This window comes from Manis javanica, chromosome 2, assembly GCF_040802235.1.
Source record: "Manis javanica isolate MJ-LG chromosome 2, MJ_LKY, whole genome shotgun sequence".
NCBI lineage: Eukaryota > Metazoa > Chordata > Mammalia > Pholidota > Manidae > Manis > Manis javanica.
The window spans coordinates 103707069-103734039 of NC_133157.1; positions in this window are offsets into that span (position 1 = coordinate 103707069).

Consider the following 26971-nt stretch of genomic DNA (forward strand, 5'->3'; position numbering starts at 1 on the left):
CTGGAAACACTAAAGCTTGCCATGGGAAACAGAGAAAAATCTGAACTTCAGAAGAGCACAAAATGGGGATCATGTCATCATGGAGAAAAAAGCAGGAGGAGACCCAAGTCATCGCGAGGTCTATGAGCCCTCTGTAGTTATGACAAAGGCACTGACTGAGGTGGACAGAGAAGCTGGGTTGGAGAGGGACCTGAGCTTGAAAGCAGCCCCCAGACAGCGCCCGCATTCTAAAGGCCCCATTCAGGAACATCTAAAAACCATCGCGGGAAAATATATTTGTATTGTTAAATAAGGGGAAAGGGTCACAGCCTGCTGGTCTTGATTTTTCTCTACTTCCCAATTCCTCTGCTCCCCCAAAATGATAGCCACTTGCAGGGCCTGTAGTACAACTGAGTGCTCCGCCGCCCAGGCTGCGCCCACGAGGGAGGCTGCTGCTCACCCACAGAGAGGCCTCTGCCTGGTGCAGGGGCTCATTTGGGCACACGGTCCTCAAAGCTTCTGTGGTGTGAGTTGGCCTGGGGATGGATTTTCCATTTGGGCTTTCTTTTTTTTCTCTTCACATTGTCCACACTGCACTAAATTACTCTCCAAAACAATGTTTATCTTTCCTCTTGCCACTTCACAGCCTGTCCCCATTCAAGAATTTTCAGGACGGACTAGCTGATACCTGTAAAAATATCCACTGACTTTTACAAGTGGAACATGGCAAGAAAATCCTATTTTCTTTTCTCCTTCTATCCCTTGCCCGCTACCCACTCAACTCATAAACTGAGTGAAAGGATTTCAACATTTCGCATCCTTTTCCTCATTCTTTTCATTTACTTTTTTTCCTTGTTTTTGAGAAACTCTATTTCAAGAAGAAGTTTAATTTCCAATACCTGTAGCTGACTTCCAAAAACAGATGAGAAAACTCCCAGAGAGACAGCCTCATGTGTCTTGCATTACAGTATCAGCATGTGTGTGCAGGTGTGCATGCATGGAGGCGGGGGCGGGTGTTTGCACTGCTCGAGAGGTTACAGACCACAGCCTTTTGCTTTTTTTGTTTTGTTATTTTGTGTGTGTGTGTCAAAGAAATATTTCCCACCAACATGTTTTTAACTTTTTTTATTATAAAAAGTAATAAATTCATGATGGAATACTTGGAAATAGCAAAAAAGAAAAAAAAAATCTTTCACCAAGCTAAAAGCCAGAGGCCACCAATATTACTCATTTCTCATGTTTTTCCATTATTCTGCTTCCTAAAGTTATTGTATTTATTTGCTGTTTTAGGTTTCTGTGGAGGTTCATCAACTCAACTTCAAGTGTTCCTTTCCCCAGGAAATCTTTCCTAAGCCTCTTCTGGCCCCAGAGCTGGCTTCCTCCACGACCGCACCTGTCACATCAAATGTAAATATTCCCTGTGCTCACATTTGCGTCACTCACTAAACTAAAAGCTCCTGTCTGGCAGGGACTTTTTTGGGTTCATCTTAGTTACTCTAGGATCTAGCACACAACAACAAATTCAATAATCAAAGCAAATATTTATTTGTCCCACCTCTGTGCCAGAGCAGTTCCTGGAGACTGAGTGCACATCAGTGAGCCAAGCAGACATGAGAGGAGCTGGCCATGAGTTGCACGTGGTGAAGAAAGGCAGGGACAGGGGAGAGAATGAGGGCTTGCAGAAGGGTAAGGGCCAGATCAAGTAGGGCCATATAAGCTGTACAATGGGATCCATTGAAGGTTTTATACAGGCATCACACTTTCTCTGGATGCTGGTAAGAGTAGATTTGAGCTGCCTGCCCCATGTACAAAGCTGAGGGTAGTTTAGACCACAGTTCAAGACAAAGAAGTGGGGCTAAGTGAACAGGCTCAAGATATGTTTTGGAGGTGGACTAGATAGGAATTTATGACAAAGTGACTCTGAGCATAAGTGAAAAGAAGAGCCAAATAGGTCATCCGGGTTTCTGGTTGGAGCAACTGATGGGTGAAGGTATGATTTATGGAGATAGGGAAGAGGGGGCAATTGACTGCAGTGGCAGGAATCAAGAGTTCATTCCAGGACACATTAAATCTGAGATGCCTGTGAACAGCTACATGGGAATGTGGAGTGGGCAGTTGCATACACAAGTCTGGAGTTCAGAGAAGCCGTCTGAGCTGAGGCTGTAAATTCAGGGATCACCAGCAAATAAATATTATTTAATGCTATGGGTCAAGTTGAGACCACCCACAGAGAGTGTGGTAAGAAAGAAAAGGGCTCAGGAACAAGCATAGGTGGGTTGATAGATGGGGATGAGCCCATGGAAGGCCAGGCAGGGTGGTGACCGCTGCAGCGGGCGGAGCCTCATGGGGCGGAAGACAGAGCCCTGGGTGTGCAATGCATAGGCCACTGCTCGCCTCAATAAGGACTGTCACAATAAACAGCAAAGAGGGAGGCCTGGCCAGCCCAGAGAACAGGACAGGCAATCAGACAGCATTCCCAAACAACTCTTCCAAGAATTTTCAGCATAAAAGGCAGAGAAAAGGAATGGAATTTGAGGGTCCTCAAAAGGAGCAAGAGAAACAAGAACGTATGCTTCTGGGAATGATCAAGACGGGAGGGACTCTGACAATGGTGCAAGGAGGAAGGTGACTGGATCACAGAGCCAAATGAGGCTCCTAAAGGTAGCAGGTGGGGAGCTGAGAGGGTCCCCACTCCCCAAAGAAGCGAGAGGGGAGGACAGCCGCTGAGAAGGAAGGAGGAGGACAGGGCAAGGGCTATCGAGGAGCACAAAGGGGCAACCCAGGCCAGCCCTGGGGATGCAGGTGGTCTGGACTCAACAGGGAAGGAGGTGCGGAACTTGGCTAAGAGGAGCAGGGCCAGACAGAGTCTTATATGGCCAACGGAAGGAGCCAGGACATGCAAGGCCTGAGTGTGGACTGGGGTGTAGTGAGCTGTATGGCTGGAGAGGTAAGTAAGGGCTCTGAATGCCATGGTCAGGAATCTGGGCTTCATCCTGAAGGCAACGGGAGGCTCTGGAGGTTGTTAGCAGGGAAGTGCTGCAGTCAGGCTGGAGTTCTGGAGAAGATTCTGGGTGGGCACGGGCAGCGCTTGGGGGGTGGGGAGGGACTGAAAGCTAGTCGGCCAGAGGCAGACATGATGGTCAACAGGGGAGGTGATGCAGGCCTGGACTAGAGCACTGGTGGCCAGGGGAGAAAGTGGGAGGATTTAGGAAATGCTCAGGAGGAAAACCAACAGAATTTGAATCAAGAACATACCTACTTATAATTTTCTTAAGCATTATGCTTTACTTGATTTTAAAATGCCAGGTGGCTATTTTATCAAATAGTAAACTCAGTATCCTCTCCTAAGTCCAACAGTAAAAGCAGGCATCTCTTTATAAATGGCCTGGTTGGACTCTTTTTAGGCTTCACCTCACACTCTAGCACAGTGCAGGGCGCATAGCCCTGGTTAAGTAATTTCTTCAGCCAAATGAGGCTCCTAAGGGTAGGATGGCACCTTGTCCCACCCACCACTGCAGGCTGCATGACCCGTGGAGTTCACAAGCCCTGGTAACCTTGTATCTGGGTCACACATAATAGTAAGACCTCCATGGCACCTTGAGTATGGAAGACTACACTTGACAATATGCTATCCTTTTATATCACGACCAGTCAGAGAGATGGGCAGAACAGCAGTAATTATTTCAGTGTAATGGATAAAGACCTGCAGCTTAGAGAAGCCAAGCAAGGCCAGGAGACAGGGAGGCACCCAAGGCAGAGCCCAGACTGGGGACCCTCAAGGCTGTCCTTCACTTTGCCTTCTTTGTGGCAAAGAGCAAGTTTCCTGTTTTAGAGCCCTAGCCGTTAGCATCTTCTACAGTGAAAATATCTGACTCTGTGGACTCCCAACACATGTGTTCTTGCTCAAGAAGGCTCCAACCATAGAGCTGGAAATGTCCCCAGGCCTCAGGGGCTCCTGGCCCTCACCCACACCATCAGGAAGTGTTTATTCAGTGTCTTTCTCTGCCTTTTACTATCTTACAATGGAAAAAATTTATTTTCAAGGGATGAATTGACCATTTTCCCTGACTTACCCACGAGGGTGGGTATATCAGGGGATTAGTCTATAATTTTCATGAAATAGTTTTCTTCCATGGCCTCCAAATCCAGCATCATTCATGCACAGCACTCACCCAAGAAGAAATAATACACCCTGTACTCCTCCCTCCACACTGATGTTAGGTTGATGGGGTCATGAAAACACCAGGCCTAAAAATCTCTTTTCTTATCTCGAGTCTCTCCTACTTTCTCTGAAACATAATTCTTTGACCTCTCTTTCCCCACCAATCTTATTTCTCCGGCCTACTTCCCTTCTGAGATTTGATAGGGAAAGGTTAGAGGGCGCCGGAACTGAGAAGGCAGAGGGCCGAAGAAGTGCAGAGGAGGAATGGGGAGCCAGACAATGGAGGCCTAGAGTAAGCGGAATCGAACCCAGTGCATCGGCTGGGTCACGACATTTGTGACTTAAAGCATAATTCTATAGAGGAGACTTACTGATATTAAAACTGTCTTAAAATCGTTAAGTGAAGATTGATTTTTTTTCATTACAGTATTTTTCTGAGGGGAAGGGCTTAACAATAAGGAAACCACAATCCTGGAAGTTCAAAGATGGTGGGGTGACCCACTCTGGAGAATCCCAGGGGGCCAAACGCAGTGGAGGGCAGGGAGCAAGGAGAGCGGCGGCCCCAGCCCAAGCCGGCATGTCAGGGAGCCCAGCCCAAGGCGGCCTGGAAGGCCAGGGCGGGAGAGAGGCTGTGGCTGTGGGCGGGGCCAGGACAGAGCCCCCAAGGGCAGGGTGAGGCAGGGACCAGAGGGGGCCGCCGCTCTGAGGGCCAGGTCAGCGGGGCTTGGCAGGACTCCTGTGGGAGGTCTCGGAGGGACAGGACGCAGTCACCAATGAGTGTGGTCACTTCTTGTAACTAAACCATGTATTACAACACCACATATAGATGAGTGCTTGCCAAACACTGAGAGAAATAAGACCAATATCTCAAATATCTGCCTAAATTTCTAGCTTGCTATTTATCCTGTTTCTGTTCTTTTACATGTTTAGAGCTTAAATGCCCCATTTTCTTTTTGAAGAGGTGGCAGTCTTCTTACCTGCTCACTCTGAAAGGCCCTTTCTTTACCATCTCTTTCCATCATTCAAGTCACTTTAGGTGTATCTCTGCTCACTCTACTTCAGGGGATTTCCTTATACTTGCCCCCATTATTTTATTATTGCACACTGTTTATTTGCTTTATCAGACTCAAGCTCACTTTCAGCTTCATGGGACACAAGACCACAACCCAAAGTGGCACAAACATTGAGGAAATGTCCCATTGCAGAGCACCTGCAAAACTGGCTCATTGGAAGGCACAGCACCCTCAGGACGGCTCCTTCTCTCAGCATGTTGCTGCCCTCAGCCCAGCTACCCTCACTGATCAAAATGCCAGCTCACCTGGTGACACAGTGGTCTCCTGTACGACGGGGGCTGAGTCGTCATCTTTGTCTCCTCAGATCCATTCTCCAAAGCTCCCTCTATCAGTCAGGGTTTGGGCAGGGAAGAGCTGGTCCACTCACAGAGTTCAATTGGAGTGAATTTGATGGAGGGCAGAATTTTAAGGGATGGGCCAACAAGAGGCAATGAGGGGCCAAGGATTTTAAGAGCAGGAAGCTATTACTATTTCAGCTCCTACAGGGACAAGAACTGAAGTTTCCACTCCTCCAAGGAGAGCTGTTACTGAGGAGGAGAGGTTGCCCAGCAGGACCTGCACCTCAGAGGAATGGAGTTGGTAGCAAGACGGTGGCCAGGAGGTGGGGCAGGGCAGCAAGAGAGTATTACGTACTGAGCTTCCAGCAGTGCCTCCGCTGGCCAAACCCAGTGGAAAACCAGTGGACAAGGAAGCAAGCCTTCATGGTGCTGTTCTTAGAGGCAGCCTGCTGAACCACAACAGAAAGGCAGAAAAAGACAGAGAATGGTATTGGATGGAGAGAAGCAAATGGAAAATGACTAGCATATCTCCCAGCTGACTTCCTGAAGAGGATCATATGCCTATCTTCAACCCAGTCACGTGAAGTGTATTAACTACTATAGTGCCTCAGACTAGCCAAGACGTAACTTTAACTTAAGTGGGAGAGGGGTGGGCTCCCAAACAAAATTGGATTCATTTTTTTGTCAGCAAGGAATGGGAGAATGTCTGCCACAATAAATATTTCTAGAGAAAATAAAGGTTTGATAATTTTTTAAACTGTTCTTACTTGCCCCTCACCCCCGCCACCAAAAAAAAAAAATTGAAAACCATAAGCAAAATGTTCAAAATACTTTTTTGGAAATTTACCAGTCTATGAAATCTAAAGGTTTTGGAACAACTTCTTTATACTTTTTAAAACAAGACTATTCAGTCTCATTAGGATTTGGAGATTGAGATTAAAAGATGCCTGGAGCCCAAAGGCTGCAAAATACAATTCCGCTGTATAATCTTAGACAGTAGGGAGGCAGCCCACCAATTTAAACAGTCCTCATAGAATGTTCTCCAGCACTTTGTCTACTGGAGGCTTAAGTGGCTCAGAGTGGTGATTCTTGGGAAGACCAAAACATTTCCTCTTCTGCTCTGAAATAGGTCACAACACACAAATCCAATTTAATTCTTGTCAAATGCAAGAAATATTACAATAGATAAAAAAGGCAAAGAGAACAGTTTAGTACTTAGGCTAAAAGGCACCCTGACTGTCACCTCCTTATTGAGAGAAGAACAAACCATTGCAATCATACAAAAGCCAGCTTTAGAACCATCATCACCTGTCATCTGAATAATTAATTATTTCATCTAATTGTAGTTGACAGAACATTCAAAACTTCTGCCTTCTGTTCCCAAGATGTGGATCTTATTGCTGGGAATAAACACTGGGATCTAAATTTTCTTCATCACTGTAAACTTCCAGTTGACTTTCAGACAATTCTGCTGTGAAGAATGAGACAGTGTTGCATGGAACTAAAGTCAAAACTTAAAACCTAGAAGTAAACATTTACTGAATTTTGACAGAGTCTTAGTCTTCTCAAGCTGCTGTAACAAAAATACCACAGACTGAGTGGCTTATAAACAACAGAAATTCATTCCTCACACTTCTGGAGACTGGGAAGTCCAAGAATAAGGTGCTGGCAGATTCGGTGTCTGGTGTGGACCCACTTCCTGGTTCAGAGACGGCTGCCTGCTGTCTGTGTCCTCCCATGGTGGAAGGGGTGAGGGAACTCTCTGGGGTCCCCTTCATAAGGGCACTAATCCTATTCATGGAGGCTCCACCCTCATGACCTCGTCACCCCGCCAAAGCCCCACTTCCAAAGACATCACATTGGGGCTAGATTTCAATATAAATTTTGGGTGGACACAAATATTCCATCTACAGTGGACAGCAGCAGGAAGGAGGAACAAAAAGGCGACAAAGGATTAACAGAGGTCTGGCTTGGTCGGGAAATAAATGAGCAGGTGCACACAAACACTGGGGTATGAATGAAAGCTTAGGCACTCTCCTTGGGTGCTCTAACCACAGGGGGCACAGCAGCTGACACTCCAACACAACAATAGTATTAGTGCTCTGATTACTTGCAGTTCTTTGTTAACTTAAATAAAGTCCTTGGTTCTGACAGCAAACAGCTATATCATCCTCAAAAAGAAGCCAAATTCTCCAGTCAACCTACAAATGAAAGACGGTGGCTTTCAAGCATATTCTCATTTATTCACACACACACCTGTGATGGTAATGAAGGCAGGGGAGTTTAGCCATAGTTATACAAAACAGGAGAAACTGGCAAATTTGTCAGTTGCTTCTCTCAAGTACAGGCATTATGCTTCCGCCAAGTACATGTGTCATTGCACTTGTACAACAAGCTCATGAAAACGGAAGCATTAGTGACTAAAGAAGAAGAAATCATTTGGAGGCAGTTCAAATAGACCTTTAGGAGGAAATGGGTATTAACAAGGAATCTAAAGATTGAAAGAGATATTGATAAATCAGGAAGGGCTTGAAGAGTTGGGTCATATTCAGCATCAAGAGAAGAAAGGGCAGGAGGTGTTAAAGATGGCTGGTTTGGCTGGAACATAACATCTGAGAAAACTCGTTATTGAAGAAAAAGGAGGGATATTTGTGAGTTAAGAGGCAATAAATTTCAAAGTCCATGTGCTATGGTCTGTAAGTCTCTGTCTCCCCCAAATTCGTATATTGGAAACCTAATGCCTAACGTGATAGTATTAGGGGGTAGGGCCCTTTGGGAGGTGCTGAGCCCTCATGAATGGGATTGGTGCCCTTAGAGAAGAGACCGCACAGGGCTCCCTAGTCCCTTCCACCATGTGAGGGCACAGCAAGAACTCTACAGCCTGGAAGAGGCCCTCATGCTGACACCCTGATTCAGACTCCCAGCCTCCAGAGCTGTGAGAAATCAATTTTTGTTATTTATAAGCCACCCAGTCTGTGGCATGTTGTTGTAGCAGCCCCAACTAAAACAGAATGGCTTGAAGCTTTAGAAGGGGGGAAAAAATTGGAGGATGGGAAGACCACAGAAGGACTGGAGGTAAACAATCATGTCTTTGTATGAATGTTATTTTGGAGAACTGATTTCACCCAGTAAGTGGCTGCATGAAGAAACGGAAAGAAAAGCTGCCCACTTCCACACTTGTCCAAAGCACTTTCAGGAGCCGTGTGGCTTCTGGGAGCCTACAGGGTTGAGCTATTGTCAACGATCTCCAATAGAGAAAAAAGTGGCAGGCACTTTTAATGCCATTTGTCTGAACCCACTGAATGTTTAACATCATGGTGTGACAACTAGTTAAGAAAATCAGAAAAGTAAGAGAGGTCGAAATGAAAGACAAGGAGTTTGTACACTCTCGTCTTTAATTTGGGTTAACTATTAAGCATTCAAGAGGAAGTGGCTCAGCCATAGAAAGTGCTTAATGGAAATGCAAAACCAGTTTGGTTTTGTTGCCCCTGGACTTAACGGCTTCAGAAATATAAAATGCAAATTCCATAATATGCAAGAAAAGTTTGTGTGCAGTTCATAAAACACTAACCTAACTCTGGGTAAAGGAAGTGGGGTAGATGCTTACATTTAAAACAAAAATTTTGCATCTGTAATTAACTTAGATTTATCTTCAATTTAGCTTTCCTGTTCAACTTCCAGAATATTTTAACTATGAGAGCCTCTGAATAAAAAAAATACTGTAATAAGAAAATCTGGTACTACTTTGTGAATCAACTTTTTAAATGGGCATAAATAGTTCCATGTGTTAGCATGCCTCCGTTAGCCACTCACTGCATCTCACTGCCTTTATCTGTGACTGAACAGACTCCAACCAGCTGACTAGAGCATAGTGTCAGTGACTCCCAACGAAAGCATACACTGAGATTAAGTTAGAAGGGTAATGTTTGTGAAAACCATACAAGGAGGAAGGAAGATGGCTTGTGGTTCAGATCTGACACCTGTAAGAGAAGAGGGGGTAGGAAAAGAGAGCATAGACAGCCTCAGAAACCACGGTGGGCCTGACACAGACTTGGCCGACCTGCTGGGGCACTCCGGAGCAAAGATTCCCAGCTGGAGGAGCGCCCGCTTGGACAGACACAGCCGCACTACCACCGCTGTGCTCCATCATCGGCACTGCCCAGGCCAAGTGCGGTCTTGGCTCAGATCCTCAAGATACTGCAGCTGGAGGCCCTCACTCTTTGCAGCTGCCCAGAGCATCCTTTCTCAAATGAAGATCTGAGCAGTGCACCCCAACACCTGCCACAGTCTATCCTTGCACCTCATGGATTTACTTCTCCATATGTTTTTGGGGAGCTTCTCCAAAAATCCAGTGGGGCCCTCTTTGTGAGGGAAAACTGGACCCCATCACTGCAGCTGGTCTCAGGACTACCAATGTTTCACCTCTTCCCTCTCTTTCATTATCCCTTCTGAATGCCCCTTATGCTCTGTGGATCCTGGTAGTATGACCCAAACGCTCGTCTCCTGAGGGATCGGTGATAACCACAGGATTCTCACCCTGGGATCATGGCATTTGTCCACTCGTCTAGCTGCTCTCTGCCATCACCTTGACTGCCATCCTCACAGACAACAGAAACTCACCTCCGTGGCCATACCTACATCTTGTCATGACTAATCACTGCAGTCTTTCACCCCTCTTGATTTCTAAGCACCGGGGAGCCCCAGGGCTTGTAATCAGTCTTCCTTCCGTCTCTGTCCTATGTACTCCCATGGAGATCTCATTCAATTTCATGGCTTTAAATATCACCCACATGCTGACGACTCCAAAATGGACATCTCCAGTCCTGTCCTCTTTCCTTACCTCAAGACTCATAGCCAATAGTCTACTTGTAAATTCTACTTGCTTATCTAATGCACATCTCAAACTCATCCATCCACAGCCAAACTGACTTTCTGCACTAGCCTGCTGTGGCTACAACCTTCTCTACTTTAGTTAACAGCAATTCCATCCTTCCAGTTACTCTGGCCCAAAACTTAACTCTTCTTGGATCATCCTTGGCTCCTTTCTTTCTTTCATACCCAACATCTAATCATCAGGAATTTCCATTGCCTCTTTCTTCAAAATAAATCCAGAGAATCTGGCAACTTCTCACTACCATTGTTGCTATCACTTTGGTCCAAACACCATCATCTCTCATATGGATCAGTGTTCTCACCTCCTGAAAGATCTTCCTGCTTCTACCCTGTCCCTTATCATCTATTCTGTGTGGTCCGGATTCCTGTTACTGCTCTGACCCCAGTTCTGACTAGCCTCAGCTATAGCCACAGTGATCTGCTCCCTGATGTACCATTCAAGCTCCTTCCCTCCCTCTGTATGAACACCACCCCTTGCAGATTCCTCCTCCTCTCCTAGACTTTGTTCAAATCCAACATTGTCATGAGCCGGTTCTCAACACTCTACCAAACTTGCAACTTCCTCCCCCTCCCTCACACTCTCCATCCCCCTCATCTTGCCCTACATTTTTCTTGTACTTCTTTTCTCTATTCCTTGTTTGTTTTTGCATAGCACTCATTACCTTCCAACATGCTATATAAAGTACTTATTTATCATGTTTACTATTTATTGTTTATTCTTTCTATCTTCACAGTAGAGAAGTCATCATTTAGCATAATACTGTGCCAAAGCTATTTTGTTACAGATTACAATGTTAACAAAAGAAAAGTTTTGCAGGCTTTTTTTTTTTTTTTAGTGCTCCAATTTGAAGACTGTAATAATCCATCGATGGAGTCCAGAACAGTTCTCAACCACAAGAAGCAGCAGCAGAATGCTGAAGGGAGGGCAGGTAGGTAAATAGAAAAAGGTCAAGAATCAGGAGAGAAAGGGCTTTTGAATGTCAGTTCAAAGTGGATGATGTTCAGGGGAGGGGGTGGAGAATGAGTATAATAGGTAAAAGGGAGAACAAAGTACAAAATTCCAACTATAAAATAAATTAGTCACTGAGATGAAAGTAGAGCACAAGGAATATAGTCAATAATGTCATATCAATGTATGGTGACGGTGGTAACTACAGTTATTGTGGTGAGCATTTGATAATGTTTATAATTATCAAATCACTATGTTGTACACCTGAAACTAATACAATGTTGTATACCAACTATACCTTAATTTTTTTTAAGTGAATGATGTTCAGAATGCAAGGTGACCTAATCAGAACGAAGAGCAGTCAGCATCATTCTTTGGCCCCCAAGACCTGCAGAACAGAGAGGCCTCTTTCTCTTAATGGACTGACTGTAGATGCACTCTTTCCAGATGTGATAGGGCACCAAGATAGGGCAGCCCTTTTTTAAATTTAGTAATGAGAAAGAAAAACTTCTAATATAAGCAACCATTTTCAGTGCCGTCTTGGATTCCACAAAATTTGTTGAGTGTCTACTATGTGCATAGCCTGTAATCATTCTATGGAAGATTTGAAACTGAATAAGAAATTCTGTTATCCTGAAGATGTGAGAATACAGAAGAAGGAGAAGACAAACAAATAACTATAAATATGAAGTAGAAAACTGCTGTAATTGAGCCACAAACAAATGTAGTAGGAAAACAAAGGAAGAGATGTTATATTCTGTGGGGGGGCTAAATCAGCACCTTGGCTACAAAACTGCACATGAAGAAGGGGCCATTTCTTTCCTGGCAGCAGGATGTACTAAGTTAGGCATACAAAAAAAATCTTTCTCCAGCACCCTAGAGAAACAAAATGTACAAAATGATAAGGACAAAGCAGAGAATTCTGGGTGATTCTGTGGGAATTCTCATGAGGAAAGAAAGCAGAGACATGATTCAATGATAGCAATTCGCCTGATGGTTCATTTGAATATGAGGATATGTCAGGAAATCCCATGTATTCTGTGATTCGGAGATGTTGGGAGCAGTTAGAGAAATTCTAGAGAAAAAAAGGACTCGATGGGGATTAGAACAGGGGGTCCCAAGCCCAGTTGTGCCTCCCGAAGTGGAGAGTGCCCACAGCTGCCCATCTTGAAGAACGGAGCAGAGCCTCGGTCTTACAAAGAATGATTTTCTCTTCTGTGATGTGTCTCACCCTGTTGTATGACAATTGACCTGGGAGGGATGGTACTTATTAAAATAAAAAACAAATACTGATGCCAATCATTAGCAACAACCTATTTATATGATTTCTAGAATAGTTGGTGTTGGCATTTCCCTTAGCATAGATCAAATTCTTCCCAAGCCTAAAATAGGAACAATCCATTCTGGAAATAAAGAGAATAAGTGATCAAGCCTCAAGTTTTTTTTTTTAAATAGGAAAACAGTATCACTGTGATTTTTTAAATTTAATCTAATAACATTTCCTAAGAATGGTTTGCTAAACACCATTTATAAAGATTTGCCTAAAATTATATTCCTATACATACAGAAAATTTAGCATATACAATTCATTTGAAACCAGATATTTCTACTTCGTGAACTACACATAGTTTATAACCTGAACTAACAAAACGAAGGCTTATTTTAGAATATTTAGGTGTTAACAATCACAAAGTACAGTTACTGCTTCCACACACTAGTGCCTCTTCATAGCGAACGATCTTACCATGCCCTGAGTTGGGACAGGGGAAGGATCCCCATCCCACGTGTCACAGGATAAGTGGTACATGGAGGTCAAACAAAGTCCCACAATTCTTCTTAAGCTCTTGAGAAATTCCCTCCATTAACATTAGTAGCTACTTTTCTTTAAGCCTTTTGTCCGAAGGAATGTATTATCCTCAGCAATTTTGACAAAAGATGTTTTAGTTTATACACAGCCATCTCTAGACTGTACAGGCATTTACTCTGACTAACCTCAGAAATTCAAGCAAAACAAAGTTACAGTATGCATATACACAAGCAGGTCACAAGCATAATGTTTGACCCCAGCACTAATGACTTTCTCCTACTGCTCAACAGCCCGCAGAGCCGGGAGGCCGCTCTACCCAGAAGCAACAAATGATAAACACTTACCTACCCACAGTCAACCAACTTGGCACATCGAAGCAGTGAAAAGTATTTAATCATTAAAGCAAAAAACATACACAAAGTAAAGCCAGTAAGGAAGCTCCTTCTTAACCCAGTGGATTCTGCCCAGGGTCCAACAGACGATGCCAGAGGTGTCAATTCTTTCCAGTTTTTGGATGGAAGAGTAGTATCACTTTAAAACTCATTCTTATAGGATAAGAGTGATCTCTCAATGGATCTATAAAATGTATTAAAAACCTTTCTGTAAAATGTATTCTCAAATCCATTAGTGGGAATAAATCCTACATCATGTATCCTGGTCGATAGGGAGGGTTTTTCTATTGACATTGGTGGGGGGGGGGATGCATTTCCAAAGGTAAACTTTGGACAGGAGTTATGTATCTGTACTGCCTCTCTCACCTCAAGACAGGGCATCCCAGAGAGCCAGTGCTCTCCTAAACCCCGCAGCAAGTGGCAGGTGGTGGAGCACAGAGAAAGGGATCCCAGGATCTTGCACTGTGCCTGAATTGAACAGGCAAATAAAGGACAAATCCCAACTCTTAGCAACAATACTTGTGAGTTCTCTTCATATGGTTCTCCTAACTTCAAGGCAAAACTCCCCATATGGAAACTTTTGAAAAGTCATTTTACACAGCCTCCCTAAAGTTTGCACAGCATTCCACAAACCCAAAAGGCAGGACAAATCTAAGCCCAGAGAGAGTTGAGAAACTTTGATTCTAGGATGCAGGAGACCAGCTCTCCATTCCCTCCTTTAAGAAGAGAAATAGAGTGTGCACCAATATAAATGCATGAACGGACACCACCCTGCAGACTTGGACATGCACGAGGCTTAGAAAGGCCCCAGGTGCCGGCGGTTCAGTCACTAAGTCAATCCACACGTCTTTGAGAAGCTCTGCTCCCAGTTCGGTGTACTCCTTATCAAGAAGCCACTTGTGCATCCAGCCAGTTTACTTCAGCCTCTGTAATTAAATGAGGCTGAGGAGACAAGAGCAGCTTCAGGAGGATCAGAGACAGATGCTTGGTCTCCCAGACTTGTCTTTCCTCTGCTCTTTCCAGGCTTGGCCTTCCTTTGCATTTTTTCATTAACACATGGAGCAAATTTAACCCGCATCCTGGCCCAGGAGGAAGATCAAGCACAGCATCAAATTTCAAATCAGCTTTTTTACTATTATTGTCCCTCCATCAGCAATGTACCTTCACTTGTCATCAGACACCAGCAACAGCTTCTCAATTACTCCTCATGCTGCCTGCGGAACAGTCTTAACCCTATATTCTCCACGGCCCCTAGAACATGAAGCCAAACCCTGGCTAATGGCCAACCCCGAGTCCACCATGGGAAGTGCTCTCAATGAGACCCTGGTAGAACTGTGAAAGCAAAGGGCATCAACCAGCCCACAGTTGATCATCTGTTTCCTAACTTAATAAATCTTGTTCAATGGTTGACCAAAGAACCCGTGTAATATCATGTGACAGAATTTCACAGTGAGTCGATAGCTCATCAAGGAGATGCATGTGTGTGTGTGTGTGTGTGTGTGTGTGTGTGTGTGTGTGTGTGTGTGTGTGTGTGTGTAGATGACAAGGTAACCATTGGTTTCTTCCTTCCTGGTCTTGCTGTAGATCCCCTAATTTAAGAAATAACCTTCATATTCTCAGTTTTATCACTGGACTCAACTAAAGGGCACATGGCAGGAAGCTCAAATATTGTGCCAGATTTAATTAAAAAGAATAGATTCTCCAAAAACTTTATTAAGGGCAATTCATACGTAAAATAGCAAGGGTCAGATTCTGATCTAAAATGGCAGAGAATGGAGTTACCCATGACATGTTTCCATAGATTCCTCACAAACACCTATCAAAAAATAGGCATTGTCTCAACTGAAAATTTCCCATCTGCTTCCTGATGTTAAGAACCATTTCTATTATACAATAATCTGATAGAATCAACACACATTGGCAGCTCCCCACATTGATAGAAACACTATCAGATATTTCACATCTGGTTTTGTAAACTGTCTTAATACATTATCTCCTTCAGAGTTTGTTATTTCCTCCTTATGCTCCTACCTTGGGACTATAAATTTTTGTTTAAGTGCTTCTCCTGCAAAGCTTTGACTCGAGAGTGTTTGATGCCTTGTTCATTTGTCTTACCCAGTGATGCCCACACTCCCTAGTGAACCTGAGTTTCAACAAAACTATTTATTGAATGGAATAAATCATCTCCTCTCATCCTTGCGATAACCCTACAGCTGAGAATGCTGGATCTGGGAAAGGCTAGATAACCAGTCAAGGTCAGACACATGGTAAGTGACAGAGCACAGAGGCATGTGATGCTAATTCTAACCTCAGTTCACCTCCCTATGAACCTGATTTAATTTAGTACTTAGTTAGCTAATCACCGTGATACCTCAAAATTAAATTTGACATTCCTGTGTTTTTCATCTTCATATAGATTGTCATTGCACTGAGGGCAGGAGACTTTAGATTAACAAAAACACATTGTCTCTTTGCATTGATCTCAACACAGTTTGAATACCTTACTCATTGCAAGGAGTATTAAAATCGTATTTAATAATGTTAACATTAACCCTAATTTGTAGTTTATGGAAATTGTCCCGTGATGCTAAGAGAATGGCCACTGGGATCTGTCATGGGAGTGAGATGTGGCTTTTCTCTCTCACTTTGACTTTCTCAGACTATTGGCTTCCACGCCTGGGGACTGCCACTAGTCTAAGTCAGGCTGGTAGTTCAATATTCCAGCTTCTTTTTTGGTAATTCCTGTGTCACCCCAAATCCTACCCCAATGCTCACTATGATTCCCCAGTACTAGGAAAGAAGTTCCAAGCTCAGAAGGATTCATCCCAGCATGAGATTTCACATTCACTGCAGTTCACTCGGCTCCCGGAAACCATAACACCTGGCATTTTCGTGACTGAACTTGGAGCTTCTAATGTGATATCGAGTGAAGTTCAATCAGTAATTCCTATCAACTGAATGAAGCTTTGGTGAAATGATTGATTTATTCCAGGGTCAATACCTGAACTTCTAGACTTCATTCAGTATTATCCTTGTAGTATTTTTGTTTTAATCCACAACCTATGTACTTTTCTTCTACAAAATTCCTATTGTGATCCAGTTGATTGACTTGGTTGATTTTGTAACCCAGTACCCATGAACATTTACATGTGTCATTCAGCAGGTTCATGGTGCTTTCCATGTATTTCATGTATGCTCATTCTGCCTTTTCCCACAAGGGGGTAAATAACTCAAAGGCAGGAGCTGCAGCATTATTTATTTTGTATCTCCTTACAACATCCAACTCCCAAGTCCTTGTGGAATGAGTTCAAGGAAGGCTGTGTAAGTTACTTTATAAAATACGGCAGAACCTAGAGATAAGAATGTGCCTTACCTAAGCCACAAAGGTGATGTTCCCTCTTTAGAGACTGAGCTTGGGTGAGTAAACATTCATCCAAATGCTATCACTGTTCCAAGTCTTCATTTCTTTAAGAGCATGGACATAACGTATACACAAAACAGCTCTCTTGTAAATAGACAGCAGACTGCACCCAGAAAGAATTACCCAGAACAGTCAACAAGAGAAATGAAGACATCAGCCATTATGTTCCTGGAGTACTCCCAAGATGCAGGACTTGCAGGTAAAAATGATACAATCAGCTCTTATTTCAGAGACTTTAAAATTAAATGCTAAATTCCCACTCAAGCAGGTTTGAAAACTAATCTGATAGCCATTGAAATTTAAGTTCTCATTTCCATAGGGCATTCCCTCTTAAGCAGGACTGAGGCTTGAAGCTGGTTCAGTCGAGTGTCACACACCCATTTTCTCACCATAAATTGCACGCCATTAGGAATGCAATGGAACAGTAGTCTGTACTTTAAATATTATTATGTAAATCTGAGTTTCAAATATGTAATCCATTGTACCAACACTGCTTCCTCACTGAGGTGGCTTATGTCCTTCTGCATGATGATTGTCATGTTGGACCACATCTCAAAACCAAAAACACCAAGAAGTTCATCACATTTTCAGTCCCACTGTCTATCATTTGCTCAGTTTCCAGTGTAGGTCACAGACAGCAGCACATAGCTATGAAGGATTATTCACCAAATTAAATATAATACGTAGTAAATAAACCTCAATTTCTTTAGCAATAGGGACAAGAAATTTATTTTAATCTCATTTTGGCCATTAGCTTCCTAACTGGCCTCTATATTTATCCAAGTGGTCAACAAAGATCAGACAGATTTGAAGTCAGCAGCACAGCCTAGAACCAGTGCTTTGGACCTGTCTCTACGCCCCAGAAGGACAATAAATCAGGCAAATCAACAGTCATCTTGACCCTTATTTAGACCTGTGCCATGGCTACTGTAAAGGTCAGGTTTTTCTTTGGATTCCTCAGCTATTTTTTTGTAATCTTATTCCAGCCCATCTGTGAACAAACAACTGAGATTTTGGAACATTTAATGATCATGCTTATGAAAACTCTGGAGTGTTACAGAATTGCTGGTGTTTTGATAATTGTTTTTACAGCATGTTTGTGCATACTGCACGGTTTACTTCATAAACATCCCAATGTGAACTTAATTAAGTTCTGGTGAGAAGTAACACTCTCAAGAAACAGATTATTAAGGAAACTGCAACCAAGTTAGTTCTTGGCTCCAGCAACTTAAATTTAGATTACTATAAATATCCTCAATTGTGCATCCCGCCAAATACTGTATTTCAGTGTTTGTTCATAAAACATAATTTGAAATGCATGTAGGATGATACAGCCTTTTTGTAAAAGGAAGTTATTATCTGTGATAAAAGCAGTTGTTGACATTAGAAATGCAGGCCCAGGGATCCAGACAGGAAATTTAATAAAAAGAAAACCAACGTAGCAGGGAAAGGGGGGGTTAATGATATGGCAAAGCAAAGCCAGATGTGGAGGCAAATATCTGCCTACAGGCACAACCTGGACTCCTACCTTTCAACAGGCCATCAGTGGCCACTAGAAGCAAAACATGGCCCTGGGTTTAAAAAAGGAAAGCAGATAACCAATTCATCGATACTTGCTGTACAGGACCCCAGTGAGTAGACAGTCACATTCGGGCATTAATTCCTAATTCTTTCTCTTGGCGTCGAAAGTTAATTGCCTGTGGATTTCCATGTTGTCAGTCTTCTTATACCATTGCTTCCTCATCAGACATTCTCTGGCAGGCCCCACACCACAGTCTAATGAACTGGCTTTAATTATATTCCCTTGCAAAGATATGAGACCAGACCATTGAAACTGTACTTCAACATGCTTTACTAGACTCAGATAATCTGTTAAATGTTAGATTCTTTAAACAAAACCCACTGGAAAGCTCCCCTCTCTCCACGTCCATGAAGTTTTCATCCTGGAAATTATCATCCTGCATCACGAGGATCCTGTAAGACTCCACGTGCATCTTTCTCATGCTCATAAAAGCAAGTTACTATGGTGGGCTCAGGGGCTGGGACTCTTCCAGGGCTCATGTTCTTAGTACTTCCTGTAAGACAGGTATGTTTTTCAGCTTGTTTTTTACAAAACCCAGGTTCTCTACGGAAATTCTTGTTCCTTAATGCCCAAAGCAATCCTATGTCTATGCATTGCTCTTCCCAGAGGGGTTTCTTGGGCACCAATTTAAAATCATCACTGGACTCCCAAGAATTCACTTGAGTTTGGCATTCAGTTTAGGGATTCATCCTAAATACATTTTAAAAGGATCAAAGGAGACTCAGTTTTCTGATACATTTTTAGGACAAGTGCAACCCTTTCAGCACAGAAACTTTTGATAGTTCCCCAGCCTTTGGCATAAACCAGCAAACCACACAACAATAATGCCCTTTCAGAGTCTTAAATTCTTATCACTCAAGACAACCTGTAATTTTGAGTACCACAGAGCCCCTCCCCTGTCTTTTCCTTCTTTTCTTCCCAAGTGAATTTCTGGAAGACTCAAATTATATAAGCATGAACCTGTGGGTGGCATGGAAATACTTGATCCTGTTTCAAACCTACAAAAATTCCAGAAGGAAGGTAGCACCCAAGGGTGGGCACCAGACAATGTAGAAAAAGGACTGACCTGGAGATTCAGATGGATTTACTCAATGCCCTGGATCTCTGTGTCCAATAGCATAGAAATAACATGATTCTCAACAAGAATCAAACATTTCTTCAAGTCTTACTGCAAATATATTTGAAGACAACAGCCACATTAATGCAAATCAGACCTGGAAAGATCTACCCAGGTTATTCTAAGGATAACCCTGTTAGGAAGCTTAAGAAAGTTTACACCTTTAAACAAAATTTCCTATCCAATACTAGGCAGCAGCCAATTGCTGATGCAGACCCACAGCCTGCAGGGATCCTCTGTCCTCGGAGTCCTGGGTGGAAATGCAGAGCACGATCTCAGGGCTTGTGACTGCCCACGAGCCCTCCCTCGGCTGAGGCACACTGGGGGCCAGCTAGTGAAACTCTGGTCAAATAGTAACCTTCAGGTGGGCACTTTCAGATTCTGGTTATGAACACATAATCATTTCTTTTAAAAGGTTTCAGATTTGCACGGTATAGAATAAACAGGTATTTAAGAAGACGGGGCAAAAGCTGGTCAACCTCAACCTCAAAGACACTTGATAAGCTCGTATGTGATAACGTTGTACTGGTTGTGATACAAACAAGGTGGTTATGTATAGATACTAGTCTTTAATTTTAATTCTAATTATTTGGATCTTTTCTTATTTCAGGGGGAATACTTGAACATAACATAATATTTTAGGGAATCCAAATATGCAAAAAGGAGAAAATGACCATCCCTAATCTTAGCACACAGAGGTAACAAAGATTACAAATTGGTAGGTGTCATTCATTAATTTATTCCTTTATTGCTCGCTTACATATTTAGCATCTATTACAAGCCAGGGACTGTGTGTATTCACCTGTCCTTTGCCTACATATAAATAAGCTATCTTTAAAACATGGAATTGTTTTCTATATAGGATTTTAACCTGCTTGTATCAAAGAACATAGCAAGAACATTTTATTTCATCCTCTATTTTATAATATATTAATAGTTATATGGAATTCCACCAAAGGTATATGATGTGACATAGCTTATTTAAACAAATCATCATTGTCAAGCATATGCCTTTTGTATAAACATAAACGGCGGTACTAAATAGAAAATTTTACACACATATGTGATGGTTTTATTATCATAAATTCTTATAAGTAAACCTGTTACATCAAAGAACAAAATTTTTAGGACTTTCCAACTTAACTGCCAAATTAACCACCACTTATATTTTACATTCCTACCAACAGTATGTGATTTCTTATACTCTTCCAAATACTTGTCGTTTTAATATATTTTTGTCAACTTGTTAATTAATAATGACACATTATTTGACTTGCAGTGTTTTTAATTTTTAGAGAAATCCAACTTTTTCCCATTTGACTAGCTCATGCTTCAATCAAGAACAGAATAAAATTACTGAGTGCCTACTACGTTACAGACCAGTTCTTGGCCCTTAAGGGTGCTCTCCACAATTCCCAGCATACCCGGGGCCCAGGAGACAAGTTCTGTAGTCAACATCAACAGGTGTCTGCGCCCAGACTCCCAGAACAACAGGAAATAGGAAGTAACTGCCAGGAGAGCAGCGGGAAGGAAGAAAATGGAAGTTGGGTGTTACTCCTCAAACCCTCTCTCACAGGTAGTCAGTCAGCAAGGCTGTGCTCTGCTACTGAAACTCACACACACCACTTGCCGCTCCTGCCTAGAGCCCCAGATCTCCCCCAAGGCTCGGGTAACTCCTCACCCTTACCCCCTCAGTCCTCAGCTGGTTTTTACCCTTGGGGTTTGACCATCTTTGTTGGCTTCCTTTCACCCTGCCCACATGGTTCCAGTCTTTAAACTACACTGGGGATGGCACCTGTTCCTCTGTGTGTGTGTGTGTGTGTGTGTGTGTGATTTCTCATAATTTATTTATTCCTTTGCATTTTCTATATGAAAAATCATATCATCTACAAATAGTCATGTTTTGTTTTTCCCTTTTCAATGCTAACACTTTTTCTGCTTGTCTCACTACACTGACTTGTAAGCCAGAGCAATGTTCATTAGCAGTGGTAAGAGCAGCCCCCCTTGTTTTATCCCTGATTTTAAAGGAATTGCTTTTCATAATTCTCCACTAATAAAATTATCTCTGTAGGTAAAGGAAGGTCCATACAAACCTAGGTTGCTAAGATTTTATCATGAATCATTGTTGAATTTCATCAAATGCTTATCTGGATCTATAGTGATCACAAGATTTCCATCCTTTTAAACTATAAATAGGATGAATTACCTAATATATTCTATAATGTTAAATTAATCATTCCAGAAATAAATGCTACTTGATCATTGCCGACTCTAGTTGGCAAATACTTTTTCTAGAATTCTTGCCTCTATGGGGGAGATTGGTCTGTGACTTCCCTTCTTGCAATGTCCTTGTCTACTTTTGAAATCAAAATTGTATTAGTCTCAACACAAGCAGGAAATGTTCCCCCCTTTTTCCATCCCTTGAAAGAGTTTGTATAAGCTTGAACTACGTGTTCCTTAAATCTCTCATAGAAACTACCTGTAAAACATCTGGTGCTAATGCTTATTTTGTGGAAAGATTTTTAACTACTGACTTAAATTCTTTAAAAACTATAGGATTCTTCAGATGCTATTTCTTAAGCCAGATTTTATAATTTATACTTTCTAACGAAATTTTAATTTTGTCCAGGTTTTTAAGTATTTGACATCAATTTGTTCATAATATTCCCTGAAAACTTAAACTCTGCTGCATCAGTACTTATGCATTTCATTCATCCTGATATTGTTTGTGACTTCTCCATTTTCCTTGATCTAGCTTGCTAGAAGTGTGTCATTTTAAGCAACTTTGGCTTTGTTAATTTTGTATTTTGGTTTTCTCTTCATTTATTTCTATTCTTATGTTTTTCTTTCTTCTGTTTTTGGACTTATTCCATTATCTCTTTTTTCCCAGTTCCTTAAATAGACACAGCTCATTTCTTGTCAGCCTATCTTCTTTTTTAATTCATAGGCATTTAAGGCTATAAAGTTCACCTGAAGGTACTACTTGAGCTATGTCTGAAAGTTTTAGTGTATAATATCCCTGTGCTTGCTGTCATTCAGCTTCAACCATTTCCTAATTTCCATGACTTCTTTGAATCTAGGCCCTTTTTTTTCTAATTTCCAAGTGTATGAGGTTTATTTTAAGTTTACCTTTCTCCTATTAATTTCTAGTTCACTGCATTGCGACTAGCATCTTTGAAATTTCTAAGTTTGTTTTGAACTATTAAATGATCAATTTTTGAATCCTGCCCCTGTGTGCTTAAAAAGAATTTGTCTTTTCCAGTACCTGGGTACAGTTTATACATATCCACACATATGAACACATACACACATACACACTATATGCACATGTATGTTTCTCACTGGCTAAATATTGTAATTGTGCTGTTCAAATCATTGATGTCCTTGATGATTTTTTTTACTGGACCTATCAATTACTAAGAGAGGCATGTTTTAAACATTATTGATGTCTCCTTAAAGCAGTTAGTTCTGGTTTTATATGTGATTAGGTGCCTACAAATTTAGAACTGTAGCTTCCTGTTTAGTTGAAACGTCTACCAATATGTCAAAACTCTCTAACAAATTATTTTTCCCCTTAGAGCTGGCTTGTCTTGATATGGTCACATCCGTCTAATCACCGAGGACTTCAGCATCCTGAGCAAGGTGATAAATAGTATCAACTCAAAGTCGTTTTACCAGGTAGAGAATGTCGATAGCTTGATCACAACCTCTCTACCAAATTTGAAGGGTGAAATGTCACTTATTTCTTCAGCTGTCCCCTATTTCCATGCTCTATGATTTGCTTTTTTTTTTTAACTCTCCATTACTTAAGTGCCTCTTAGATTAAGTTGTTCAGACATAAGCTAATCATTGGCCAGCTCAAGACCCAAAATAAACTTCTCAGCAACTCATGCAGTTCTCTGGACCCTAGTTAAAACATTACCAAAAAGATTTTAAACTCAACATATTTCCAGGCCAGTTAAAGACACAGAAATGTAAAAATTTCTTCAGAATGTCAACAGGACAGAGGATGTGGGGTTCTTTCATGTCATAATTTTAAAAATCACCTCAACCTGACCTAGAAGGGGAAACTCGTTGCAGTGGCCTTATAAAAACTGCAGTCTCTTCCTCAAGGCATTTATTCTGAAGTATTTAGGTGTCTGGGAAGGAGCTAGAAGATAAAAACATAACTGATCTCTCAACAGAAACTTTCTGGCCATGTATGGTAAAATAGAAATCTGGCTTTTTGGGATCAGGGTTGAAAATTACTCCTCTGGGGTCACCCCTTTTAAGAGGCCCACCTCTCCCACTCAGGCCAGTGGCCAGGGCCGACCAGCCCCGGGGCCTGGCACTCAGTGGCTCTTCTCCAGCCTCATTTGGGTACAGTTTTGCAGCTTCTCTCTGAATCTCTGGTTTCAAAGGGAGTCCTTCAAAGACAGACAGTTTTCCAAAGAAGGATCCTCTTAAAATGTAGTCAAGCCAATGTCATCATCTGAAGATCACAGTAGGGCAGCTTGACAGAAATTCTTTATCCAAAATAGGAAAAATAAAACAGGTGGGTTGGTTACAAAGAATCACATGCTGAAACATGTCCTTCACTGTTATCTGCTTCTTGCCTTTTTTCCTACTCTCCTCCCAAGGATTTAAGAAATAAATTCAGGAACTTATGAGAAAAAATGCAGTCACTAAATTGACGAGTGTCTGACTGAGCATGGAAGAAGTTTCTTAAAGCACTAGGAGATCATGTCTCCTTTATAGAAGGAATTAGTTTTTATTTATATCTCATAATGCTTTCATTTTACTTATCCGAAGTTTCAGAGTAGTACATGAACTTATACTTCATAGCGGTAGACAATGCCCACATGTTCACCTCTTTTCTCTCCAAAACCACACCAAAATAACAACAAAACAAAATCCCCACCACAACAGTGCTCAAATGTCCCAGGAGCTTGGAGCATTTCTGGAAGATAAAAAGCAAAAGAGATCAGGCTGATGGACAGTTGGAACTTAGGCCAAAATAAACCCACAGAGGATCCTCCTGAGACCTTCTCCTAGAGCCTTGGGAAATCCCAGGGATGGGACAGCTGGCCAGGGAGCAGAGGACCTGCTGGCACCCTAACTGCCCTCAAGTTCCCAGCCAGCTGGACCTCCTTGCTTGGCCACTGAGGGCATCTAGCCCAGGGGCTCTCCAAGCGGGATGCCAGACCAGCCACATCAACAGCCCCAAGGAACCCATTAGCAATACAAAATCTCAGGCCCTAAGCAGACCTGTCAAGTCCAAGAATCTGGGAGTGGGGCCAGCAATCTGTATTTGAACAAGGCCTCCTGCTATTTCTGATGCCCTGGAAAGTTTGAGAACCTCTGATCAACCTGAGGGTCAAAGTACACAGACACTCTGTTTCCCTCAAGCTGCCTCTTCAGTGTTTCCTAGTATCGAATTCACTGGGTCAGAGTCAAGACTCGCTGTCAGAGAAAGAGCACATGGAGAGATGGGTAGGAAGAACATCACAGAGAAAATGAAAAAGGAGGAGGAGGAGGAAGAAAAGAACAGAGAAGGAGGCCATTTAATAAAGCAGAGAAATCTAAGCACAGTTCATTTCTCTCCTTTTGGAACAATTTTTTTCAAGGATCCTGGTTTTCTCTTTGTCCCAATAAATATGATAGTTCCCCTTCTCCTCTGAGGCTTTAAGTATTTGTCGTTTCTTCTGCAAGAGGTGTCTTGCCCATCCCATCAAAATTAGCTCTCAACTTTTCTTGTTTCCATAGCACATCTGAAATTATCCTGTTCATCAATTTTTTTAATTTGATTGTCTCACCAAGATCCTCCATGTGAGAGAGACCTCGCTATATTCCACAGCCTGTCACTTAGCAGTGACTTAACAAATGTTTGTCGAAACCATGAATGAATGGGTGATGAGTGTACCCAGCTGCCTGCCTGAGTGGGCGGACACACATCAAAACAGCTTTGGCAGAGGACAGGAACTATATTCCCACAGTTTGCTGGTGTGTTTGCTTGTACGTTTTATCCTCAAATGAAAACCACAATGTTATAACCTAGAAAAGCTGAACCAAGAGACTACCAGTCTATCAAAAGAGCATTTTGCCCCTCCCTTGAAAGATGGTGATTGCAAGGAGAAACCTTAGTGCTGGCTCTGGCCTAAAAACATTTGGATGGGATGAAAATCAGAAGAAGCTGTCAGTGACGCCTCCAGAAAACAGAGAAGTTTACACTTACTGCCCATGATTGCAAATCAAAACAAACTTAGAATCAAATGCTTTCTTGCCCTGTAAAATGTGTATTTAAGAAGTACAGAGGCATAAAGAACTTGAAGCGACATGAAAACATCTCATTTCTCTTGCATCCAATTAGTTTACTGTCTGCAAATTTCAGAAATAAAATAATCTAGGTTCTCAAATTTTGTGTCTTATTGCAACAGACTCAAATGGAGAGGGGGGCTGAAAACAGAGAGACAAAGACTAATAGAGCTGAGAAAAAGGGAATAAAATAGAAGGAGTAAGAGACACAGAGACAGAGGGAAGAAGGGAGGCAGAAAAATGCTAGAGAAAGCTAGAAACAGATGCAGAGGGAATCCCAGGGAGCAAGCAGGCTAAGAACTGTGCTCCTGACATGTGAGGGGAGGAAAAGGGAAAGAAACCCCATACCTTTGAGGTTTCTTTGTCTCACTTTTTTTAAGTCCTAGAAAGAGTAGATAAGAAAGTAAGAGGGCGGCTGGAGGCAGAGAGGGCAAAGGGAAGTTGTAAAACATTTTAAATACATTAAGCTGAGGGAGAATTCCAGTGCTGTTGCTGAAGTTTCCTTCATTGATTAAGACCAGCACCCCAAAAAGGGCCATCAGGAGGGCCTGCCCACCTCCTCGCCCTTCCCGCTATGACTCCCTGTACATCCTTCACGGCTTCGGCAGCCTCAGAGCAAACTGACCCTCACCACATCTCACAGCCTCCCAACACTGAGCTTCTGCCTGTTTGCTCTCCTGCCTCAACTATATTAGGAAGCAGATGAAGATAAAGCTTGCTTCAAGCAGAGAAAAGCCAAAACTATAAATTCCCATGGAGCTGGAGAGACCCTTCAAGACCATTCCATCGCACTTAATTTATTCCCAAGCAGAGCGTGCGTGCCTGTCCTGCACTCCTCGAACAGTGTTAGTTGGGTGCTTCTCTGTGAAACCTCCACCCTCTCCACTGTGTCAGCACCTGAAGGAAGGGCAATGCCTGACTCATGTCGTGTCCTCCAGAGCGTCACACACCAGGATCTTGCCCATGGAAGGATTCCATACACTTAGAAGCAAACTGAGACGGGGGCCAAGCAAGAGGTTGCACA